At 44.8% G+C, this 26,690-nt stretch overlaps 1 protein-coding gene across 10 annotated transcripts in view; it reads right to left on the bottom strand.

The window, feature by feature from the left end:
* The window catches only part of MEF2A (myocyte enhancer factor 2A), a 235,027-nt gene that overhangs the window by 157,370 nt on the left and 50,967 nt on the right, over nt 1-26,690 (bottom strand). Inside the window, exon 1 of one of the 10 annotated variants that reach the window (XM_068275120.1) lies at nt 17,423-17,528. The exons of the other annotated variants lie outside the window; for them this stretch is intronic. The gene's annotated coding sequence lies outside the window, so the exon portion shown is untranslated. Of the gene's footprint in view, nt 1-17,422; nt 17,529-26,690 lie in introns of those variants that run through there. 10 annotated transcript variants of the gene reach the window in all.

A 26,690-nucleotide genomic window follows, 5' to 3' on the forward strand; every position in this document is an offset into this window, starting at 1 on the left:
GCTGTAACTGAACAGCTTCTGTAAAAGAAACGCTTGAAAAATTGCTCTGCTCTAGCGCCTTTCAGAGCGATTTTCCACTTTCCTATACTTAACATTGAGGCTGGATCACCTCAGAAATCAGCAAAAATGTTGCAGGACTCACATTTGCGTTTGGGATAAAAGCTCATCACATCCTATTCAAATACATTAGCCAAGCGCTTTTCAAAGCGATGGTGTTTTTAAAAACACTCAGAAGCGCTCTTGGTGTGCACCAGCTCTCACTTTGTAAAAGCGATTCAGAAGTGATTTGGCAACGCTCCTACCTGCGCAATCTCTCCAGAAATGCTGCAGGCTCCGCAATTGCGATTTGACCTAATCGCCATTGTGGGCATAGCGCTTTTGGAATAGTAGTCGATCCAAACACGCTGCCAAAAATGGTCAAGTGGGTCTCAGGCCATAAGGTTTCTGAAAATATTACAGTTTGTTCTACTTGGATAATTATACGACCCATGGGGGCTTTATAATGCTACACAAACTGCAGCAACACTGCCTCAGGTGCTACATGTATCTAATCCTGTTGATATCAAAATACGCAAACGAATAAAATGCCTGCCTCCAATCTGCATTCCTCAGACCAACACCGCTATAATATTGTTAGGCTATATACTATCCTGAGGTCATGACAGTTAGGAATGAGCTTTGACATACAACATAACAGAGTCTAGATACAAGGCACAAGGTAAACCTATAGAAGGGGCTCTCAAGGCTGACGTTGAAGTCATGGAATATAGTTAGGCCAGAAACCCACTAGGAGCGATTTTCTGAGCGCTTTGCAATTTGAAAACTCTTGCTAATGTAAGGCTATGGGTGTGATCCCACTTGAGCAATGTGATTTTATAAAAATCCCCCATAGCATTGCATTAGCAAGAGCTTGTTTTAATCACTAGCGATTAGAAATCGCTCCTAGTAGGTTTCTGGCCTCACTTTGCCTAGCTGGACATAATGTGCATTGATTTTTGGAATGTATAATCGGGAAGCGGTTTCCTTACATGCTAAATTAATCTTTTTGCCCCTGGTATCATCAGGTGACTACTAGTCACTGTAGAACCCGCTCTATGAACAGAGGTGGTTCAGTTTCCCCTATGAACAAGGACATGAAAAAGAAGAGTTCTTGTGAAAACATTCCTGGTATCTTCTCAATTAGCTCTGCCTGCTTTTGAAGTGCACAGCTCTATGACCCATTAAATATGATCATAAAACTATCTTCAAAAATGCACATCACACTGGAAAATTCCTTGCACGTTAGCCACAAAGTATCTATTGTATCTTAAAAATGATTCCTCCATGAAAGGACTTTAGTTTTGGCCTGGAGAGATCTGCATTCTACCAACTACACAGAAGACTTAAGTGCTTTGTACAAATATGACCCCAGAATAATTACACGTGTAAAATCATAATCTACGTAGCAAATGAAAAGAAAGTGGTTTAAAAGGACCTAGCATGAACATTTTTTCTATTAAGATCGATTACAACTTATGGGAACTTGAGGCTACATTCACAGTGCGGAGTTCCGTTACAAATTCTGCAAAAGTAGGATCGCTTTGCAACGGAGGGTAAACGTCGCATAGTGCTTTATATGTGTGGTGGCACGCATGCAGTGAAGTATACAGTACATACGAGGTATGCTTCACTGCTCTGCTAACGTGCCAATGTGAACATTGCATCACATTCGCAATGCGATTATACCGTCCGGTGCAACGTACCGTAATGCCTCACTGTAAACATAGTCTACTGGGTATGATTAGCAAATCCAAGGAAATTTGATGCAAAGGTGAATTTGGAGTTCGAACTGCTTAGCTGATATAAGTAACCATTCTTGGAGCTATGAGGAAATTGACATCAGCTCCATTTATTCAAGAGCTACTGGTGAGAACTGATATGGAATCTCTTAAGGCCCATACACACGGAGTACAAATGGCTGTACAGACACGTGTTGAGCGACGGTTCGCGCAACAGTTTGTTCATGTGGACACGGCAGTAGACAAAGACAGTCTGCAGACACAGCCATGTCCGAGCTCGTGGGTTGTGACGCATGAACCATTGCGACGTCTGTTGTTGTCCTCACGTGTGTATGGAAGTCTTCTGCAGACAGTAGAGTCGCTCTCAACAGACATCCGGTTGTCGGCTCTATCTATCATGGACAACTTTCACCGTATCTTCGCCCCTTCTGTTGTCGCATGTGTACAACTGTCGCGAACACTAATTGTCGCTGCCATTAATCAGTTGATGTCTCTTGTCTGTCGCTGCTCACAGCTACAGACATTTGTACGTCGTGTGTATGGGGCTTAACCCCACACCATCCACAAAATGGCTAAACCATGGTAACTCCTCCATTTTTCTTCCTGCCCCACTACATTATCTCTAATGCTTAATGCAAAGCATTGCTAGCATGACATTAAGTTATTTGTGTTTCAGATTTATGGAGGGTTCACACTTCATCATTCATCATTCTCCTACACACCACATGCTTTTGTTCCCATTGTAATACACATGTTTTAGCACAGTAGGTATTGATTGTAAACGAGAAATTGTGTGGTGCTGAAAAATGCTGCACTGCCATAAGTTCTTCCCCACATGCAGGAATTGCATTAGATATGAATGAGCTGATTGATTTACATGGGCTGACAGTTCTAATGCAAATTTGCTTGCATGGAAAATGTACATTTCTTAAGTGTAAACCCACCTTAGGCTAGTTTCTCACTGATGTGCTGCACTGCACATTCTGTAAAAACAGGATTCCAACGCAGCGGAGAGGAAAGGTTTCATCGTACGTTACAAGTGTGATGTGATACAGTGAAGCATTCAGTACATGAAATGTATGCTTCACGGCAACTGCAATGCTTGCGCGGTCCATTAATGCGCAGCATGCCTTGTGTTATTCCAACACACCGCTAATGTGAACATCTCATTACAATATAAATCGCATCACGTTTGCGATGCAATAATATCGTCTGATGCAACTTGTCAGTTTGAAAGTAGCCTTATTCTCATCTTAACTTAATTGTATATTAGAGAACAGAATTATTTTTTTTGGGGGGGGGGGGGGCTACGTTCTCAGTGGGCTTTGTATTCCATGTGACAGCAGGAACGCAATGCAACAGGTCTGGAAAGCGGTGGCACACGTTACCCACGTGTTGCGCCGCATACAGTGAAGCATATGAAAAGTATGATTCACTGCCACTGTTAACACACGTTTTGCAGTAACACACTTTACGCAATGCGTTATGATGCCGCACACCACTGGACCGCAACACACCCGGCGCACTGGGAACGCATAGGTCATGCATTGCATCGTGTCAATGTTAGCATTTTTTAGAAAAGTAGTTGGTAATGTAGGCAGAGATCAGAGCATAGATAGCTGAGCATAATGAATACCTAATGCAGGCTCCATGCAGTTCTCAATATTTCTAAAGATGACAGATAGTAACGGGAAAAGCATTAGCTTTGTTTTATGACATTTGCTCCTGCTCGTCCTGGCTCTGACACAATGGAAAAAAACAGTTGGATCTGAGTAAAAAATGTGTCACAGGAGGAAGAGAGCTAGAAGACAGCTGGGCCACCAGCCTCGGTCACTTTACAGGTGCCAAGTTGTGCAACAACTGGATCATAAATGGTGTGACAAGTCTGCTACAGACACACGGAGATGTCAACACATGTCTGCTGTGTACAATAGCTTGTGTCTAATCCAGGGGGCTTTAATCTATGCTTATGTTTTCCAGCTGCTCAGGAACTGCTTGTAGGAGAACAAATAATCTCTGGCGTACAGCTTGGCTGATTGTACTTCTGTAATCTTATATAGTTTAGGTGTTTATGTAAACCGTGCAGGGGTGAAGAAAAAGGACTTAAATGCACTACAAAAGCATTTCTTGAGTCTTATCCATAAACTAATTGTTTGCATGCGTACAACATTGGGCTGGTGCACACCAAGAGCGGTTCTGACCGTTTTTTAAAACGATTGCGGGGGGTAAAACAGCTTGGCTAATGTATTGCAATGGGCTGGTGCACACCAGAGCGGTTCGTTTTTCCCCCAAACACAAACTCGGGTCCTGCAGCATTTTTGCTGATTTCTGAGGCGATTCTGCCTCAAGTTAGGTATAGGAAAGTGGAAAATCGCTCTGAAAAGCGCTCGATCAGAGCGAATTTCCAAGCATTTTTGTTACTGAATAGCTAATATAAAAAACGCTACACAAAAAAACGCTCAAAAAAAAAAAAAAACCCGCTAGGCATGTTTCAAAAATCGCTCTAAACATGCCTAGAATCGTGCTGAAAAAAAAACGCTTCAAAAACCGCTAGTGTTTGCGGATCCGCTAGCGGTTTTTGGTGTGCACTGGTCCATTGTTAGGATGATCGGTCATTCAAACCTTACAGCCAAACCTATGTAGCAGATCGATACCTTTTTTTTTCAAAGATTTTTATCTGACATGTGTACACAGCTTTAGTTTATCCAATCATAGTTAAACTCATTCAATCACATTTGCAGAAGACATATTAAATACCAGCAAATGGTTCTAGACAACCATGGATCACTCATTAAAGTGGACCTGAACTCTTGTACAGGGCAGAAAGAAAACATATAGAAATGTACTCTGCATGTATTTGGAGAATTCCCCCTCATCTGTGCGCTGTATTATGATCTCTCAGCTGTGTCAGCTCAGGAATCTCCTCTGCCAGGGAAGAGCAGCTGATCTGTAAACACAGGATGTTAATAATATGTCTGCTTCCATGAAAGCAAGAAGTAGACACTACAGATTTATTGCAGGATTTGTATCTTCTGTAACAAATAAATGGTTTTTCGTTAACTGTTATTATGCTGTTGCGTATCTTTTAGAGCAGAGAGGAAGTTCTGAGTTCAGGTCCGCTTTAATTGTGAAACTTGTACAAGTTGTACAAAAAAGCTTCATGAATTCTCCAGCAATCTAATAAAATAAAAACATAAAAGGAAGTAATCAAAAACCTCAATTGGAACAATTCACTGCTGGAAGCAGTTTCCTAGTCAGAAATGTCAAGCGATATAAAGCCCCATCTACACCATACAATTTTTTGTACGATTTGATTCATTTATTCGATTCAATCGACATGTCCGATCAGTATTCGATTCAATGCAATTTGCCATTGCAAAACAATAGCAAATTGAATAGAATAGAATCCCGATCGGACATGTTGGATTGAATCGATTTGAATCAATCAAAAAAAATTGTATGGTGTAGATGGGGCTTAAAAGTCTGCCAGTTCCAAAAGTCAGAGCTGAAGAGGAGAGGTGCAGTCTGCACAGTGCTGGTGCAACAAGGTACAGTGTGATCTTTGTAAGGGCTGGTTCACACTGCAGCTTTTTCTATGTGCTTGTGATTTTAAAAGCTCTTGCTAATGTAATGCTATGAATCTGTCCTTACTTGAGAGATGTGATTTTATAAAAACCCATAGCATTGCATTAGCAAGAGCTTTTCAAATCACTAGCACTAAAAAAAGATCTTGCAGTGTGAACCAGGCCTAAAGGCTGAGGCCCACCGCTGAGCTCTTTGCGCACTGTGTTTGCGTTTTGAAAAAAGCACTCCCATTGAATTGCATTAAAATTGTGGCAAAATGGGCACGATTTTGAAAAATCGATCGATCACCATGATTTTCTTGTAATATAGTTATGTATGAGAAGAAGATTCACAGGAAGTTTTTGTTACTGAAATATATAAATAACCCTAACCACTACAATTAATTAGCATACATGTATGGGGACTATGGTATGTTCTATCCTATTGAAGAACTGGCCTGACATACTTTATACCCATGTCTGAGCTGGTGTCCTACGGAATACACATTTTAAATTTGTGCTAAAGGCCCGTTCACACTGCACGTGTTTCCAGCCGCGTTTTGGAAACGCGTGCAGGAGGCCGACATGCACGACAGACAGTGCATAGAGTGCACTGTCTGATGTTTACACTGCATGCGTTCCGGACCTGTGCGGTCCGGGAACGCATGCTGCACGCAGATTTTGCAAAAACGCGTGGCTGTCCCATTCACTTTTCAGTGATGGGATCAGCCACGCAACGCACACAAACGCGGATGGCGTGCGTTCGTACGCGTTGCGTTCCGCACGCATGGCCATCCGCATTTGTGATCTGAACGGGCCCTAAGACTAGTGCTGCACAATTGTGGCACAACTTTTGCTAATACCTTGAAATCTTTACTCACGTATTGGCACAGGGAAGTGAAGCAACAGTGTTTCTGCCAAACTTACTGCACGTTTTATGGCAGACAAGGTCTACAGTCCTACTATAAATATTTCAGAAACTGCCCCTTTATCTGGATGACCTCTTTGTGAGAGATCGGGCTATGAGCCTCTGCATTTGAGAAAGGTGTCAGGTGCCCGTGTCATAAACTATTGACATTTTACAACTGTAAATATTCCTGGAGTGTGTAAAGGAGGGTAGAGGTGAGCAGCATTGGTGCTGACATGAGGAAATTCTACGGAGAGACACAGAAAGGTACAATGACCAGCCAAAACTGTAAACCCACATATTGTGTAGGTCCAGTTTGTGGATGGAGGTACAGTATAACCCTCGGCGCTAGTCTAATTTAGAGGACCAAGCAGGAAACCTCATTGGAAACAGTTCTCCAATCACAGCACCCTCTACAGCAAGTGTTGTGATTGGTCATGCTTACTACAACCTATCGTATGATTCTGATCCAGTTCTGAAACATGCCTGAAGAAGAAACTTAAAGTTTCAAAAGCTTGCAAAGAAATCTTGTACAGTTAGTCAGTAAAGGCATCACCTAGATAACTTTTATTGTTAGGTCTTCAGATACAACCTATCTGAAACCTAGCAGTTTGAGAGTGTGCCGTCCACCCAAGGATTTCCCTATGAGGTTTCTTGCTGGGTCCTCTAAAGCAGTGTTTCTCAACATTTTATTGGTTCGTATACCTTTTAAAACCTTGTACTCACAAAGTACCCCCTAACATAGTAAACATTATCACAAGTACCCCTTGACAAATATATATTTAATCATAGTACATGATGATTGATTCTAAACAATTTCCAAGCATGTACTGTTGCTTTTAATTAACCAAAATACTAATTTGGTGTTGTTTAAATAAGATTTATAATTTTCAAAAACTCAAAGTTTGTTATTCTTGGTTAAGTATATCAAGTCCGAGTACCCCCTGGAACCATCAGAAGTACCCCCTGGGGTACGCGTACCACACGTTGAGAACCTAGGCTCTAAAGTACAACAACCAATTAAAGACTTATCCCCATAAGAACCGCACCACACATAGTTAACAAGATCACAAAAGCTTTATTGTAACAATTTAGGTTCCAATGATAAAATCAATTAAAACATTAATCCAGGATACACACCTTCGCGATTCGCCGCCGACTGCGGCTTCAAGTGATGCCCAGTTGAAGCCGCAGTCGGCGGCGAATCGCGAAGGTGTGTATCCTGGATTCATGTTTTAATTGATTTTATCATTGGAACCTAAATTGTTGCAATAAAGCTTTTGTTATCTTGTTAAATATGTGTGGTGCGGTTCTTATGGGGATAAGTCTTTAATTGGTTGTTGTAGGTTTATACAATCCCTTTCTGCACACATAATATTATTTGGCTTGACCATAGAAAGCTTTATAAATTGACTGGTGCTTGCCCTATGTTGTTGATTTTGGGTCCTCTGAAGTAGACTAGTGCCCAACTCTCTCCCCACTCAATCAAAAACAAAAATGTATTTGTTTGGTAGCACTTCTTATTAACAATGGAGTCTGAGGAAATCTGGCTTGCGTTAGTTACCATCAAACTTTGTTTGAAATTTCCACCTTCCACCTCATGTGTGAAAAGAACCATTCTCTCCTCAACATGTGGCCATTCACAGCCAATCAATGTTCTGAGCCAGTTAAAGTGCTCTTGGCTCCACAAATCATGCCAGGTTCATCCACATATGAAGTGTACACAGTATAAATATATGCATGTCATAGTTGTAATAGCTTTATATAAAGTAGAGCAAAGAATAAAGCACACTTAATGTGCAAGTAACCTGATTTTACTTTGCTGAACTTAAACCAGAATGACAAATTGTGAATGGCTTATAAAAAAAAAAAAACAAAAAAAAAAACTAGATCATAACATAAATAAAGTTTGGTCAAAACAATTAATGGGATAGTATTGTTAGATCAGATCTCTCCCGAGATCTGTTGTAATATAGAGGAAGGCCAGGCGGTTAAACGATTAATATCAGGTAGGTATTGTTTGCCACATCTACTAGTGTTTGCCTACCTTAGGCTGGATTCACAGTGGTGTGTAGCCAGGGCCGGATTTGTACTTTTTACCGCCCTAGGCCCATTGCCACCAGCCGCCCCCCCTCAACCATATCAATACACAAATGCAAAACACAATAACCCCCCTCTTATATCCCACCATTTAGCAGTGGGTCCCTCTCTGATCGAATAGGTTTCTTTATTGTGCAAGCGTGGCTGAGGACAAGTATGTTCACACTGGGTATGCGTAAGTGAGTTTGGTGCATGCCCAGTAGAACTAAGGCACGTAGCTGTTTTCCTCCATGCATTTCATTTTGCTGGGCATGTGCGGACCTTATTTGCACATGCCCAGTACAGATACAGTCTTGCTTGTGTACTGAAGAAACCTATTCGTCCAGAGAGGGATACAGCACTAGAATAGTGGGGTATAGGGAGGTATGGCTCTAGAGAATGTCCAGAGGCTCCCCACTACTAAGGGGTATCTGCCAGGGTAGGGTAAGAATAAATGGTCTAGCCAGGGTCAGTGTCTCCATAGGGGCAAACTGCAAACAGCCCCCAGCATGCCCCCCTCTATAGAGACACTTTAGCTTCCAGCATGTCCCCTCCTCTATAGAAGTACCACAACTCCCAGCATGCCCCTACCCCTCCATAAAGGCATTACCGTTCTCATCATAGGCCCCCCGTCCACATAGGCACTACAGCTCCCAGCATGCTCCTCCCCTTCCAGAGGCACCACAGTTCCTAGCATGCCCCTCCGTCTCCTTATAGTATCGGGTTGTCCCCCAGGGCCCCGGAGCTGGCTGCCAGACCTCCTACAATGTGAATTGAGACCACAGGGTTACGCCAGTCAGCTCTAGGGGACAAGCCAATACTACATGGAGGAGGAGCATGCTTGGAACTGCAGTACCTCTATTGGGGGGGGGGGGGGGACACAGTGGTGCCTCTATGGAGTGAAGGGTGAAGCATGATAGGAGGAGGGGTACCTCTTTGGAGAGGAGGAGCATGCTGGGAGCAAGGGTACCTCTACAAGGGGGGGGGGGTGGACATCCTGGTAGCAGTGGTGCCGCTATGGAGTGGGGGGCATGCTGGAACCACTGGTGCCTGTATGATGTGGGGAGGGGGGCATGCTGGGAGCAGTGGTGCCTCTATGAAGTGGGGGTGGGTATGCTGGAACCACTGGTGCCTCTATGGAGTGGGGGCATGCTGGGAGTAGTGGTGCCTCTATGGAGTGGGGGTGGGCATGCTGGGAGGACTGGTGCCTCTGTGGAGTGGGGGGACATACTGGGAGCAGTGGTGCCTCTGTGGAGTGGGGGGGACATGCTGGGAGCAATGGTGCCTCTGTGGAGTGGAGGGACATGCTGGGAGCACTGGTGCCTCTGTGTAGTGGGGGGACATGCTGGGAGCAGTGGTGCCTCTGTGGAGTGGGGGTGGGTATGCTGGGAGCACTGGTGCCTCTGGAGTGGAGAGGGGGGGGGCATGCTGGGAGCAATGGTGCCTCTATGGAGTAGGGGTGGGCATGCTGGGAGGACTGGTGCCTCTGTGGAGTGGGGAGGGGGGCATGCTGGGAGCAGTGGTGCCTCTGTGGAGTGGGGATGGGCATGCTGGGAGCAGTGGTGCCTCTGTGGAGTGGGGGTGGGCATGCTGGGAGGACTGGTGCCTCTGGAGTGGGGGGACATGCTGGGAGCAGTGATGCCTCTGTGGAGTGGGGGTGGGCATGCTGGGAGCAGTGGTGCCTCTGTGGAGTGGGGGGTGGGCATGCTGGGAGCAGTGGTGCCTCTGTGGAGTGGGGGTGGGCATGCTGGGAGCAGTGGTGCCTCTGTGGAGTGGGGGTGGGCATGCTGGGAGGACTGGTGCCTCTGTGGAGTGGGGGCAGAGGCGGGACAAGGTCCTCCAGCACCCAAGGCTGAGACGCCAAAGTGCGCCCCTCCATCCCTGCCACCCGAGCCATCAAACACTGATTGCTATTAGACTAAGAGGCGCCACAGGGCCCACAACCTCCCCAACACCTTAATATCTAGTTATCTGGCCTGCAGTCACTGCTATGTATCCCCTTTTATTATTTCTTTCTGCTTCAAACACAATTAGGATTGACAGCTGAATTAATTCTGCGCCCCCTCCTACACTGCGCCCTGAGTGGGGGTGGGCATGCTGGGAGGACTGGTGCCTCTGTGGAGTGGGGGGACATGCTGGGAGCAGTGGTGCCTCTATGGAGTGGGGGTGGGTATGCTGGGAGCACTGGTGTCTCTATGGAGTGGGGAAGGGGGGGCATGCTGGGAGCAGTGGTGCCTCTATGGAGTGGGGAGGGGGGGGCATGCTGGGAGCAGTGGTGCCTCTATAGAGTGGAGGTAGGCATGCTGGGAGGACTGGTGCCTCTGTGGAGCGGGGGGGGGGGGGGGACATGCTAGACGCAGTGGTGCCTCTGTGGAGTGGGGGGACATGCTGGGCGGACTGGTGCCTCTGTGGAGTGGGGGGACATGCTGGGAGCAGTGGTGCCTCTGTGGAGTGGGGGGACATGCTGGGAGCAGTGGTGCCTCTGTGGAGTGGGGGGACATGCTGGGAGCAGTGGTGCCTCTGTGGAGTGGGGGGTGGGCATGCTGGGAGCAGTGGTGCCTCTGTGGAGTGGGGGTGGGCATGCTGGGAGCAGTGGTGCCTCTGTGGAGTGGGGGTGGGCATGCTGGGAGGACTGGTGCCTCTGTGGAGTGGGGGCAGAGGCGGGACAAGGTCCTCCAGCACCCAAGGCTGAGACGCCAAAGTGCGCCCCTCCATCCCTGCCACCCGAGCCATCAAACACTGATTGCTATTAGACTAAGAGGCGCCACAGGGCCCACAACCTCACCAACACCTTAATATCTAGTTATCTGGCCTGCAGTCACTGCTATGTATCCCCTTTTATTATTTCTTTCTGCTTCAAACACAATTAGGAATGACAGCTGAATTAATTCTGCGCCCCCTCCTACACTGCGCCCTGAGTGGGGGTGGGCATGCTGGGAGGACTGGTGCCTCTGTGGAGTGGGGGGACATGCTGGGAGCAGTGGTGCCTCTATGGAGTGGGGGTGGGTATGCTGGGAGCACTGGTGTCTCTATGGAGTGGGGAAGGGGGGGCATGCTGGGAGCAGTGGTGCCTCTATGGAGTGGGGAGGGGGGGGGGCATGCTGGGAGCAGTGGTGCCTCTATAGAGTGGAGGTAGGCATGCTGGGAGGACTGGTGCCTCTGTGGAGCGGGGGGGGGGGGGACATGCTAGACGCAGTGGTGCCTCTGTGGAGTGGGGGGACATGCTGGGCGGACTGGTGCCTCTGTGGAGTGGGGGGACATGCTGGGAGCAGTGGTGCCTCTGTGGAGTGGGGGGACATGCTGGGAGCAGTGGTGCCTCTGTGGAGTGGGGGGACATGCTGGGAGCACTGGTGCCTCTGTGGAGTGGGGGGACATGCTGGGAGCACTGGTGCCTCTGTGGAGTGGGGGGACATGCTGGGAGCACTGGTGCCTCTGTGGAGTGGGGGGACATGCTGGGAGCACTGGTGCCTCTGTGGAGTGGGGGGACATGCTGGGAGCACTGGTGCCTCTGTGGAGTGGGGGCATGCTGGGAGCACTGGTGCCTCTGTGGAGTGGGGGGACATGCTGGGAGCAGTGGTGCCTCTGTGGAGTGGGGGGGGGCATGCTGGGAGCACTGGTGCCTCTGTGGAGTGGGGGGGGGGGGACATGCTGGGCGGACTGGTGCCTCTGTGGAGTGGGGGGACATGCTGGGAGCAGTGGTGCCTCTGTGGAGTGGGGGGACATGCTGGGAGCAGTGGTGCCTCTGTGGAGTGGGGGGACATGCTGGGAGCACTGGTGCCTCTGTGGAGTGGGGGGACATGCTGGGAGCACTGGTGCCTCTGTGGAGTGGGGGGACATGCTGGGAGCACTGGTGCCTCTGTGGAGTGGGGGCATGCTGGGAGCAGTGGTGCCTCTGTGGAGTGGGGGAACATGCTGGGAGCAGTGGTGCCTCTGTGAAGTGGGGAGGGGGCATGCTGGGAGCAGTGGTGCCTCTGTGGAGTGGGGGGACATGCTGGGAGCAGTGGTGCCTTTGTGGAGTGGGGGGGGGGCTTTCTGGGCACAGTAGTGCCTCTATGGAGTATGGGGGAGCATGATAGGAGCACTAGAGCCTCTATGGAGTGGGGGTGGGCATGCTGGAAACAGTGGTGCCTCTGTGGAGTGGGAGCATGATGGGAGCAGTGGTGCCTCTATGGAGTGGGGGTGGGCATGCTTGAACCACAGTGTAGCCTCGAAGAAGTTGGGGGGCATGCTGGGAACAGTGGTGCCTCTGTGGAGTGGGAGGGGGGGCAGGGGACAAGCATGCAGTCACAGAAGCTACTTACAAGCATAGCAGGAACTCACAAGCTGGCAGCTGCTGCAGTAGTCACAGGATGTATTCCCAGCCAGTAATCCGATCCTCCAGCTTCCTGCACTGAGGTGCCTCTTCTCTTCTCTGTGTATGGTGAAAGCTGCACCCAGAGCCATGCTTCTCTGCCTCGGCTCTTCCCACCATGTGAGCTCCACTCACAACATCCGAGCAGCTGATCACTTCCTCCCCACTGATTTCCTGTGTGGCTGTGTCGGGACTCGGAAGGGAGGTGAGAAGGACAAACAGCTGCTGTGGCCCTGCGGATTTGTGCACGGAGATCTCTCTGCCTGACTGAGCCCGGGGGGTTTCTGGCTTGCTATCTGTGTAGCCCCAGCGGCGTGAGAGATCTCCGTGCAGGCGCAGCTGCTGTGTCCCTCCTTGCAGACTGACTGGCCACTGTAACAGCGCTGCCACTCCTCCCCAGACTCCTCTCTGTAGCCGCCCGCTGGCTGCAAACACACACGGACAGGCAGCAGTGTGCACAGCGGGCGGCTGTGGTTGAAACTGTGAACGGTCTGTGGAAACTGTGGGGATAGGAAATGGCAGAGGCGGCTCCCCACCCGCCCCAAACATTCTGGCGCCCTAGGAACCAGCCTCGGGTGCCTTTCCCTAAATCCGGCCCTGTGTGTAGCATAACCCACACATTCTAATATGTGTTAACTGTAAAAGAGACTGGACAGAGAAATTAATTCAAAGAGTGTATGCAGTGAGTTAGAATAATGTGATCCATTATAAAGCAGAGATGTGAACAGGCCCATAGAAGTGTATGGGCAGCGAGTTGACATGCAAAATTATGATGCAATGCAACTGATGCAATGGCTATTATTCATAAAGCATTTCCGCATGCGGAAATGCTTAAAACAGCTGACTTTACTGCCCACGTAGCAAATTCAGCATTCATAAAGGCTCCTTCTGCATGAAAAGCTGACCTTACCGAGCAGAGCGATAAATCACCGCCTTGTGTGGTGATTGTCATAAAAAATGTAACAAAATGTTAATTCATAAAGATTAGAGCAAGCGGTGTGAGGTCAGGAAGTACCGCTCCCTCTGATGTGGCGATAACAATGTTAAGTGTAATGTTAAGAATGGAGACACAGATCTCCCAGGCAGCTGCAGTAGAGCGGAACACGGAGAAATGTATCAACTTGGCTGCTTCCTGTGCTTCCGCAAGCCTACCGCCTGCTTACCGCCAGCCTAGTTCGGGGAATCTCCGCACTGCTACCGCACTTGGATACATTTTTATGATTGACCACCCAGAAGTCTAAAACACCGACAGCTCTGTTTTCCCGCACAGATTCTCTTTACCGACAACAGGTTTATGAATGATAGCCAATGTGTAAAGATTTCTAGGCTGGATTCACAGTGGAGTATTGCACACATGCTAAAATGAGTGTAAACTGCAGTGGGGACTGGGCACAGACATTAATTTAATGCCTGCATGCAGGGAGTTAGATGTACTGATGTACTGTGAACTAGCCCTTAGACTATATTTCTACTTCAGTATTTATCATGTTCTTTTTGACATAGAACAAAGGAGACACTTTATGGATTGTTGTAGGTCAGGGGCTTCAAACTCAAATGCAAAGTGGGCTGAAATTGTACACAGGGACCTAGTCACGGGCCAACCTCAATATCTACTGGCCACATTCCTCTCTTATAAAGGTCCCTGGTGTCCAATGGCCCCCTCCAACCCCTATACAGTTCCTTGGTGCCTAGTGGTCCTCCCTCCCTTATACAGTTCCCTAGTGTTTAGTGCTTTCCCCTTACCTCCTCCATATTGCTACCCTGGTTTTCTAGGACCTCACCTCCAATATAGCTTCCCTGGTGGCCCAGATAGGGCCAAACATAATGCACAGTGGGGAAACCACTTGAAGGCCAAATGTAATGGCTCTGAGGCCAGATTTGGCCCACGGCCCGGAGTTTGACATGTATGTTGCAGGTGATCTACAAGAGTATTGAGGCTAAAAATAAAAGTGAAAACCTATAATACAGTAGTGAATACAAAAAGAAGAAAACAAGAGGATTTCATACAAATAGAAACATATCACAAATGTGCTATAATGGAATGTAACCAAAACTAGATAAAATCCTAGTTTCACGTAAAAGATTGTGATTTGTGAAAAATAAAAACAGCATAAATGGAAAAAAAAAATGCATAGAGCACCCAAACATACATCACCCCAAACCAAATAAACAGTCAAGCACAGCTGCAGTCTTTACAAGAGGGCAGAGCAGTCTTTTTTTTTTTTTTGGCAGATAGAAATCTTTGACTCAGGAAATGCTGAAAAAGAACAGCCAAATGTAACAGGTATCCAGGGTCTACATCACATCCGACAATCACTTTTATGCCATGTGTGCCCCGCTTTCTGCCAGCTCATGAAGACCTTCCTGTGCAGTCAGGTGTGGTGGTTAACCCTTTCTCTTCCCAGCTACAAGGCCCGAGTGCTGCCAGTAACTTTCAAGGGTGGGAAAAAAAGGTACCTTAGACTTAATATTTGAGACGGAGTACAGAAATTGTGAATAGTTCTGAAACCTGCAGAAAACAATTACGTTTGGCAACTGTAGTTTGTAAGCTGCTAACCAAGAATCCGCTAGGTGCTCGCTCCTAATTGAGCTGAGATTGAACTGGCCTGTGGCACATGACTATTGTACATATGTGTTGCTCAGAGACATCTGATGGGAAAAAAAGAGAAGAACCATTCACTAGGATACACAGCAGTGCCGTGAATTTGAATTATTGTTTCCTATATCTTCAGAAATGTGAAATAAAAACAGCACACAAAAGTTACAGTAAGGCCCATTCCCACACTTTGTAACACCACTTCCCACACTGCAATACACCACCTATGAAACTTATACAGAGCGGCAGGTGCGTTGTGGTATAATGAGTTGTGGCATGGTAACGCACTGCATGCATTCACGCATTAACAGTAAAGGTGAAGCATACTTTTCATAGACTGTATGCTTCACTGTACCCAACGCAATGTGAGCATAACGTGCGGCCCCACTGTCCTGATCCATTGCGTTCTTGCTGTTGCAATGGACACATGCACAGGCTACTGTGCATGTGTCCATCCTATTACACCTTCTAAGGTGACTTGTTCATTCTGACTAAGTGATGGAACGTTTGAGGCAATGGCCCACATGCAATTCACTTTTTCTTCTGAGTTATCTCCTAGGAGATCATTTTCATCTTCTTTTTAAACTAACTTTTCACCATTTTACAATTGAAAAAAGTAACCAAAAGTGATTGAAAAAGTAATATCAATTGTATTTATAGTATTTTTTTTTGCTTGCTGGTGGCTTAAAAGGCATTTTATGACAAGTTGTAAAAAAATATCACCTAGGAGAAAACTCAGGAGAAAAAGTGATTTGCATTCACTTTTTCTCCTGAGTTATCTCCTTGGAGGTAATTTTCATATTCTCTTTAAAATAAATTTTAAGCATTTTACCAATGAAAAAGTACCTAAAAGTTGGCGAGAAAGTGCTATCAAAATTATTTTGAGTGTTTTCTTCCTTGCTGGTGGTTTAAAGGGAATTTTATAAAAGGTGTGGAAGTATCATAAGGAGAAAAAGTGAATTGCATGTGGGCCAAAGTCCCCTATTCAATTCACTTTTTCTCCTGGGTGATATTTTCACACCTTATCAATAAAATGCCTTTTAAAGGGAAGGTTCAGGGTGAAGCCAAAAAAAATCAAAATCAAAATCCACTTGCCTGGGGCTTCCTCCAGCCCGTGGCAGGCAGGAGGTGCCCTCACCGCCGCTCCAGAAAATCTCGGTCGTCTCTGGTGGCCGGCCTGACCTGGCCAGGCCAGGCTGCCAGGTCGGGCTCTTCTGCGCTCCAATCTGCGCCTCACGGCGGCGCGCTGACATCATCGGACGTCCTCCGGGCTGTACTGCGCAGTACAGCCCGAAGGACGTTTGTTGACATCAGCGCGCCTGCGTGGGACGCAGAAGAGCCCGTCGTTGGAGCGCAAAAGAGCCCGACCTGGCAGTCGGCCTGGCCAGGTCGGGTCGGCCACCGGGAGCCTGAGGAGCGGCGGTGAGGGCATCTCCTGCCTGCCACGGGCTGGAGGAAGCCCCAGGTAAGTGGATATGGATTTTTTTTTTCAGACTCCCTGAACCTTCCCTTTAAACCACCAGCAACAAAGAAAATACTCAGAATAATTCTGACAGAACAGTTTCACCTACTTTTTGTCACTTTTCCAATTGCAGAGTGCTGAAAAGTTACTTTAAAGAGAGGATAAAAAATAATCTCCTGGGAGAAACTTTGGATAAAAAGTTATAATTTACAAAAAAATTAAAAAAATGTATTGCCAATATTAACGGAAAAGCCAACCCCGCTAGAGCGTGACAAAACTTTCAGAGATCAGTCATTCCACCACACAGCAATCAGACAATATCTGAAGCTACGCTATATGCCATCTGTATTGGCACCTGCCCAGCTGGGACTTTGCAAGTTTCAGTTCTTTAGATCCAGCCAGTTAACCGCAAACATACAGCACACAAGAGAAACCTTTAATCCAAGCAGAGAATAACTAAGCGACAAGGTAACACTTAGCTAGCAACTCAGAAATCACATGCAGAGCGATTACTGCACGTGTATAAACTGGTGGCAACATTATTCCATTAGCTTAACAGAGCACTCATGCTAAACTCATTCTGAACTATAACATATCAAAAGTGTAGAGAAAATCTGTTCCCACTGCTGGTTCTGCTCACTGTATCGCACTCTCACAAACACGGACATTGAAGCAAGTATACATACTGATCACAGCTCAGAAGTAACTCTTGCCAGCTTCATGGGAGATATCCCGGCAGCATCTGCCTTGACACAAAGTAAAAGAGAACAGCCAGCGGCCTCCACTACAGTCCAAATGTTGGAGGTTTGTCACCCGAGGAGAGAAAGAGTTCATTTCTCACTGTACACTGCTGTCCCCTTTGCTCTCGCTCCCTCTGATTCCCATTTGAGGAGCAATAGCAGCTGAAGCAATGAATATTGATGGTTGGCCGGTAACAGCTGAGATAGCACTGACTTACGTCTTTCATTTCACCTGCATCAGCAAAGATAGTGCTTGGAAGTAGGAAGTTGTCGGCCTTAAGCACTCCTTTTGATGTGCTGAAGTTCTTTGTAAAACACTACAGACACAAACAGTCGCAAATATGTAGCTAGTTCTACTATGCGAATCACGGATAAACAGGACTGGAACATGCAGGAGATACCTGATAAGAATTCTATCACTCTGCTGCCAAACCATGGAAATTGCACACCTTTCAGTACCTTGCAGTTTTTTTGCTGTAATACTGGACAAATCGCCCAAAAATGATGACAGTACAACTATAAAATGAACAACAGAGAATGCAGTAAACGTATTACTGTGTTCCTGCATAGGCAAATAAATGATAGAAATATATAACCCAATGATAATGTAACAGTTTACAGACACAAAGCAATCTACAGACAGTGGTGTAAAGCAATAACCGACACTTCCAGACGGTTATCACACATTGTACAGACAGTACATATCACATATTGTACAGACAGTACAATCATATAGGATACAATTATCAATAAACGTAGGGAGACTTGTTTTAGTAGCACTTCTTTATAGGCCCTGTACCAGACTTTTTAAATGTTTATATTCAGGAGTCCAACAAAAGAAGCGTACAATAGCGTCTCTTTGGCGCCTAGGAGGAAATGTAACATTGGGGGAGAAACATTTACGCCAATATCTATACAGGTGCTTGGGGATTGTAAAATAATGTATGCTTTCCCATCTTCGTCTATACAGCTAGTCCCCGACTTATGAACACTGGACTTACGAATCAACCCGCCAATACGAACATTCCGAAAATGTGAAATTTGATTCTGAGGGAACAAGTACAAAACATTTAAAAAAAAAAAAATACCTTGTAGCTTTTGAGAAAATTGATTTAAAAAAATTCACTGCAAAAAAGGTTTTAAATTGGTAAAATACCATTTTGTAGCAGCACGCTGAGTGCACAGTGGAACAGAGGTGACACAGTGGGGAGGGGGGCAGAGGTGGCACAGAGGGGGGACACTGGAGGCACTGGGGAGCATAGAGGGGGTACAGAGGACAGAGATGGCATAGTGTTTTGACTTAGGCTAGGTTCACAGTGATCAGCTGCATAACACACACATTATAATGCATTATAATGATGGGACCAGCTACAATGCATTACTGTGAACAGGTCCATAGCATTTTATGGGCAGTGAATCGACATACAGAATTATTCTGCAATGCAACTGATGCACTGTGAACCTAGGCTCATGGACAGAGTCAGAATTAGGTCCAGTTAACACTTGCGTTAGTGGCAAAGGGATCCGTGAAAACAGATCTGATCGTACCGGTTGATCAGATCCATTTTCACTCCGTTTGCCTTCCACTGCCTCCATTCCGTTTCCCTATATCTGCATCCATACCCCCCCCCCCCCCCCCTTCCTTGGAGGGAGCAAGAGAAAACATTTCTGCAGGAGGAAACTTCCGGTCCATTCAGCGGATCATGCGGAACGGATCAGTTCGAACGGACAAATGTGAACAGATCCGTAGGTTAAAGTGAACATCCAGACTAAAAATCTGCTCAACAGCACTGGAAAGGCTTAGTGTTTCTTTTAACAGTTTCACAGCATCAGAACCCTATTTTTCTTATCCAAGCCTCATTTTTAGCTGCACAGAAGCTAAGCTCTGCCCCATCAAAGAAAATTGCCCAGGCATGTTTCCCCTGATACTGTGCAAAGCATGATGGGTTTTCTGATGTGGTTCTCGTTGCCTAGCAACTTGGAGGGGTGATCAGGACACAGGACAGTTGGAATTGTGTCTCATGCTCCCTGTCACATCCTTTCAACCAAAAAGATGGCTGCCCCATGACATCACAAATATTTGTCTGTTCTTTTTGTGGGTAAGAGATTATCTACTATCTATTTTAATTAACATAACTAATGTACCGTAACTTAAAGTGAATGGAAACCGTGTTTAAAAAAAAAAAAAATGAAGCAAATACTTACCTAAGGAGAGGGAAGGCTCTGGGTCGTATAGAGCCTTCCGTCTCCTGTCTCGGTGTCCTCTATCCTGTGCTGGCTCCACCCTGTTTCCATCCCCCACCGAAAGGGTATTTGGAAGTCTTCGGGAACTGTGTCCCCCCAAAGACGTGCGGCTCCATACTGCACAGGCATGAGTGTGCAAGAGAGCGTGCTTGCGCAGGTGCAGTACAGGGCCGCCCTTCTTCAGGAGCACTCAGGCTCCCTGAAGACTTCTGAAGCCTCCTTCGGCCGGGTAAAGCAGAATTAGTCAAATACTGCTACCGGGCGAGCCAGCACTGGAACGAAGGGACCAGGAGAGGAGCGGGAAGGCTCTATAGGACCCAGAGCCTTCCCTCTCCTTGGGTAAGTATCTGTCTGATTTTTTTAAATGCGGTTCCCATTCACTTTAATGACAGTATGTTTGTTTAGGCTGAAGTTCCTCTTTAACATTGGATCCATTTGCATCTGTTCTGATCCGTTCTCTTCCAATCCCGGGAACAACCCGTTTTTTAGCACGAATGTGAACTGGGCCATAACCTACAAGTCCCTATCTTGTTCGTTACCTGGGGACTATCTGTATTGTATAACTACTAGAGTGCACCAATCACACACACCTATAAATACGCAGCTGTAGATCCTCTCTTTGTAGAGCCACAGTTACTGTAGATCTAAAGCTATTTCACACCAACTGCCTTCTGATCAGATTAATGGATCAGATTTTTTTCAAGATACAGTATCGATTCTCTCACGAAATAAATATGCGGCAGCTATTTTACACCAGTGTGTTGGTCTTGGCTATAATCAATAGGCAAATGGTGCCTCTGCTGCATTTTTTTGCATTTCAGCTTGAATATAATTGGAGGAGAAATTGCAAATGCAAAAAAAATAAATAAAATAAAAAAAAAAACTTGCTAACTGCAATTTTTTGGGTGTAAAAAGGCCCCAACAAGGGCCATACTTTGCATAAGGCATAAAATTATGCTGTATTTGGAGTTACATTTCTGACTGAAGACAGAAGCTAGGTACACAGGCTAGATGACACTCAGCCGAGGCACATGTTAGGTACTGTATCTGCCAAGAATCTACTGTGTGTACAGGAGCCCCAAACATTGCATAAAGATTAGTGACATTGATGCCCGATTAACCCCCGAGTGCAAGATTTCCCTCCTCACCCCACCCGCTGGAAGCTGCTCCATGGTGCGGCTCTATTTATCCCTGCTAACCCCTCCACAGCAACATACACATTGCTAGCCTCTAGGTTAGTGATGTATCTGGACAGCACTTGGACCAGGTCCCCAATACTTGTGGCTGACAGCAGCTAGATAGAAGTAGTTAGAAGTAAATGACAAATATTATTCCCAATTCCCAGTCCAATTACACTTCATGGAATTCTGCTTTTCAATAATCCCTCTTTGATACTATACTACTTTGAAAAGTGATGTAATTTTACATTATAAAGTGGGGCCTTTGTCAACGCCAAAAGGCAAAAGCAGTGGAGTAAAAATAGAGAATAAATCAAAAGTATTAATTGATACTGGGTGCAGGACTGCCCTATACGCCTGATATGTGGGTTCCCAGCAGATGCAGTAAGTGTCAGCTGCACTTTAAAGACTGCTTATTTAAACCAGAGATTGTGTCCACTGACATTTAGGAATGAGGTGCCATGAACACTTGGAGAAAGTAACATACTCAATGTCAGGAGAGGTCAAACACTTCTCAGTCAAAGTACATTGCAGCTGGTGTTTTCTTCATGGTAACAGGAGTCCAGTATCTCCAGTGGAAGCAGGATCCAATCCAGAGAGGACAACCAAGTCATGGACTACTTCAGTAAATACTCTGTGGGTCCCTAAAACTCCCACCAGCAATGTAGATGGCCAACTGCACAAACAGAGAACAAAGCCATTTGTCCACTGTAAAAGGTAAACATAAATGCTGGGTGTTCTGAAAGATTCATGTGGGTCCCAGCCTATGACATCTATGTCAGCTGAAAGCAGGCCTGGACTGAGTGTGGTTGCACATCGCATTAGTCCCTAAAGCCTGGTACATGCATGCAATTGTGATTGACCAATGATTGATCAATTTGACTACTTTCATTAAATATGAGAGCTTACCTACACAATCTGTTGATAGTATTCTAAATCTTTTGGCCATACTACACTTTGGCTCATACTACATGGATTTGGCCAAATTGGCCAGTGATTGGCCAAATAAAATTGGATGTGTGTATGCAACTGACATGCAACTATAACAAGGCCAAAGATACATCATAATACAAAGGAATATACTAACCAACCAACCAACCAACCAACCATTCATTTGAAAGAACCACATTGCTAAAGATGGTATCTAAAGTCTCATACACACACCTGACTTGATTCAGCGGAGGCGGCCACTAACGACTGCCTCAGCTGATAATCAGGCGTGTGTATGGCAATGGATGAGCGATCCGCCCGGGCAGATCTACTCACCCCCCGCCCATCCCATTGCTCGCACCGCTCCCCCCTTAGAGCAACACTGAGCGCTGTCAGCTGCACAGTGGACACACGTGCGTGCAGCCTGGCCCTGCTATGTCACCCATGGGAATGAAGTACTGATCCCTGACAGGCGAAATCTATCAAGTGTGTGTACGTACCTTTAGGTACTATAGCTTACGATATGCTGAATGCTTTAAAAAAAAACGAAATAAACTATTTTCATTCCATATATTAGAGCCTATATACAGTATATAAAATATGTATGTTTGTGTGTAAATAGGAGTATGTATGTAAGTATGTATGTATGTATGTATGTATGTATGTATGTATGTATGTATGTATAATACATAGCATTTTTTCAAACTATTCACTGCATTCTGCACCCCAACAACACATTGCACCACCACATTATTAAAAGGATATGTAGTAACTGAAATTTTTTGTTCTTTTCTTTTTTTTAAAAGGTACACAATCAGAATTGTGCCCAAGTATTGGACTCTTGGGAAATGCATCATAAATCAACCCCCAGTATTTACAACTAGGCAACGTTCAGGGCAGCTATACACAGTACAATATAACTGCCAAAACAATTGTTATTTGTGCCTTTGTTAGATCATGGGCAACAGTGGCACATTGGCACCATCTGCACAGAGTTTGTATGTTCTACTCTTGCCATGGGTTTCCTCCCACATCCCCAAAAACATACAGAAAGGTTAACTGGCTTACTCCTAAATCTGCCCAAAACTACAATGGACATATGGCAATAGTAAGGATTAGATTGTAAGGTCCTACATTTACTCTGTAAAGCACTGCGGAAGATCTTAGCACTACAAAAATAGTAAAAAATAATCACAATATACTACAGACTATAAGAAGTTTTCCATCCTCCAAACAAAATTAGTTGTGATATTACCCAAATATATGTCTGATTACTACTGAGCAAACGTATGGAAATCAGTTGTTTTGTAAACTCTTACCCATGTTTATGGCAACATGACAGGAAATCAAATGTCGGATGGATACATTAGTAGCCTCAGCTCTGCTCCTTCACAATTTACAATCAAGGTTGTTAGCAAGAGCTTTACAATACCTACATTTACTTCTCAAGCAGGGTGATTCACTGTGAGCTGAGTAAATAACATGAAATACTTCTTGTTTAGAAGCAGCTACAATAAGAGGCCCTAAAGGGTTTTGGATTTCACTCAATTTAGATGAATACATGGTGCCAATTACCTAACACAGAAGCATAACATAACACTCATTCTAACACTATATAATGCAACATATGGACTCTTCATCAAAGTCAGAAAATAACCACTGCTAAGTAATTCAGCACTGAGGTAAAAACTTCACTGCTTTTAAAAAAGGATCTAGGAAGCAAGAATGTGACACTTCAAAACATAATGTGCATCTACATTAACAAAGCCAGCAGTGTAACGCAGCCTATTACTTGTTTTCTTACTCTTCAATCTGTGTCGTAACATGCACCACAGATTTCCATGATTGGCAGATCTCGCCCAGAGCTCTGTTACGCTATGCCAAGTCTATCCAGCCAACTCAACTCTGCCTTACAAGTTGCTTCATAGGCTGCATTAGCATAAAGTGTTATAAAGTGATCTCATTTCACATGATATTTTAATTCTATATTGCCTGCTACATGGTTCAGTTCACAGATGGCTACATAAGCTCACAGTTAAAAACTGCCCTTTAGTTCTCCTTTGATCAATTGCTTAGAAATAAGAAGGGGTAAAGAGGATCTCCAACTTTGTGACTTTTCCATAATAGGTTACAAATATACTATAGTTTTTGTTTTGCTTTGAACACAATAGTTTTCACATATATCTGTCATTTCCTTTCAACCTCCAACAAAGCCCCTACACCTGTTCTTCTTGTTTATTAGAAGAGTTGGGAATGTGAAGTTTTGCAAGTAAAATGTAAAGCATTTTTTTAAGTGAGCAGTTCTTGTCTGTGGTCAGAATTACCATACATTTCTGGTCCTTTTTTTTTTCTCATGAGGCACAACAAGGTATGTACTTAAAAGGGACATCTGAGCTGAAAGGGAGAAGATTAGATTTACTTACCTGAGGCTTCTTCTAGCCCTTAACAGTCTATCTGGTCCCTCTCTGTAGTTCTGTTGCCCTCCAGGGTTCCGCTGTCCCCTCTGAAAGATCCTTGACCAAACCTGTCACCACAGGCTACTGTGCAAGTGCGAGCAAGTCCATGCACCTCTTCCAATCGCACTCCCATGGCAGGAAGTGTTCTGTGCTTGCCCAGCTTTTGTGAACTCCGTAGAATGCTCCTGACTATGGGAGCGCGATTAAGAGCCATGCGGACACACCCACACAGGTACAGCAGCTGGTGCCCACAGCTGTGGTCAGCGATATTTCGGAGGGGACAGCAACACTTGGACGGCAGCAAAACTAAAGTAAGGGACCGGAGAGACTGCTAGAGGCTGAAAGAAGCACCAGGTAAGTAAATCGTATTATTCCCCCTTTCTGCTCGAATGTCCTTTAATATCATTGCTTTGTGATAGAGTTTGCCATTTCTTGCTCATTCACAGAGATGTGCTTGGTACCTCGTACATCTAATTATCTACCCTCTATAAAGTCACAACCAAACACTGTATGCATTTTTGAGTGAATATTTATTTTCAGATCAATAGCAAATTATGCAATCCTTAGCAAAAACAAGTTGTCCTATGAAGGCACGCTTGCCTGTGCACATAATCAGCAAGTAGAAAGTCTAATGTTAACATTTCTTTCCTGGCTCAAGGCTTAAGATATTGGCTTGGAAGCAAACCCGTATTAAATAACTACATTTTCATGTTGCTTAATTTACAGCAGCTGTGTCCAACCTTTTGATGTCTCCAGGCCACGTTGGGAGAAGTGTTGTCATAGACCGCACATTATATGCAATATTAACATAAAAACATTTATTTATTTATTTATTATTACAATAAGTGGGATATTTGACATTGTATTTGGGAAACTAATGCATTATTTGGTAGGATGGAAGTAGTTGCTGTTCTCAAAGTGCTCCTCAGATACCGGTTGTTTATTTTTTTTGGTCTAATTTCACTCTTAAAGGACAACCAAGGTGAAAATAAACTGATGAGAAAAACAATTGTATCTATCCTTCCTCTCCTAAAAATGACTTTTTTTCGATATCCCACGGCTTTATTTTATATTTAAAATCTAGTTTTTAAGTTTTTACTGTTTCATGGTCTCTGTTCAATGACACCCTCATTGAAGTATACCAGAGCTCAAATCTATAAATAAGTGATCCCTTTTGTCTCTTTCCTGCTCTCAGAAGCCATTTACTGACAAGAAAATGTTTTACAGCTGTAATTACTTATCAGTGAGGGTTATGCTACAGTCTGGACCCAGTCCGACTCAATCAAACTGTCATTTGTATGCCTGATGTTTAACTCTTTCAGGCAGAGAAAGAAAAAAAAAGGAACACAGCCTAGTTATTTGTGTGCTTGGCACTGTACATACACGTGTCTATTTGATCATGTCACATGACACTTCGGTTGTCCTTTAATGTGTTTTGTTTTTAGTTGCTTACAAATGTAGGTGCTGCCAAAAAGGGATATTTGTCTCTGGGAAGATAGGACATATAAAAGTCCAGCAAAGAGGCATGATATACGTTATCTTTAAGTCGAATGTGAGATTGCAATTTGAAAACTGGAGTTGCAAATCTAGCAAAAATATTGATAATTTTTGGGAAACAACTTATTGTACTAAACTGAAAAACAAGGCTGTATATTTGTTTCACTATTCACAGGACTGCGTGTAGCCAACTTGTTCAAATGCATAAAATGGTTTGCCTTAATTTAATTTTAATTGAATTAGAAATGTTTATTTTATATGACATTACAAAAAGGAATCACAAAAATATTTTGTTGTTTAAGTAAGTTTACAGTTTTTTGCGTTGTGCAGTGTTCACAGTCAACCTGGGCTGCATCCGTCCCACGAGCTACAAGGTTGGAACATTCCTGATTTACAACATTTACCAACTTAATTAAAAACTACACATGTAAAAATAGCTTAATAAATTTACAAATTATAATATAGTCTTTGAAAAATGTATCCCTTTTTACAGCCCTAGTTCATTCCATTTATACATTTATATTATGGTAAAACGCAATTCGGCAATTACATTTTTCTGTTTTAAAAACTGACAGAATGCACTGCTCTTTTACATACTGCACGCGATTTCTCATCGACAATTACTTAGGGCTCGTTCATACTAGGGGCGTTTTTTCCCTTTTTTGAAGCGCAGGCAATTTTCAAAATTGCCCTAAAAACGCTTGTGCAATGATTCCCTATGAGCGAGTTCACATCTGAGCGGTTCGTTTCCGATCCAATCAGCAAAGCGCTGCCTTTATAGCATTTCTGAGGTGATTTTGCCTCAGTGGAAGGTATGGGAAAAAATGCAAACGCTCACAAAATCGCTTTGTGCAGTGATTGCGTTCGCGTTTTTTTCGCTTGCGTCAGGGAGTGAATTTAAAAACTACT

Source organism: Hyperolius riggenbachi, chromosome 3, assembly GCF_040937935.1.
Source record: "Hyperolius riggenbachi isolate aHypRig1 chromosome 3, aHypRig1.pri, whole genome shotgun sequence".
Lineage (NCBI taxonomy): Eukaryota > Metazoa > Chordata > Amphibia > Anura > Hyperoliidae > Hyperolius > Hyperolius riggenbachi.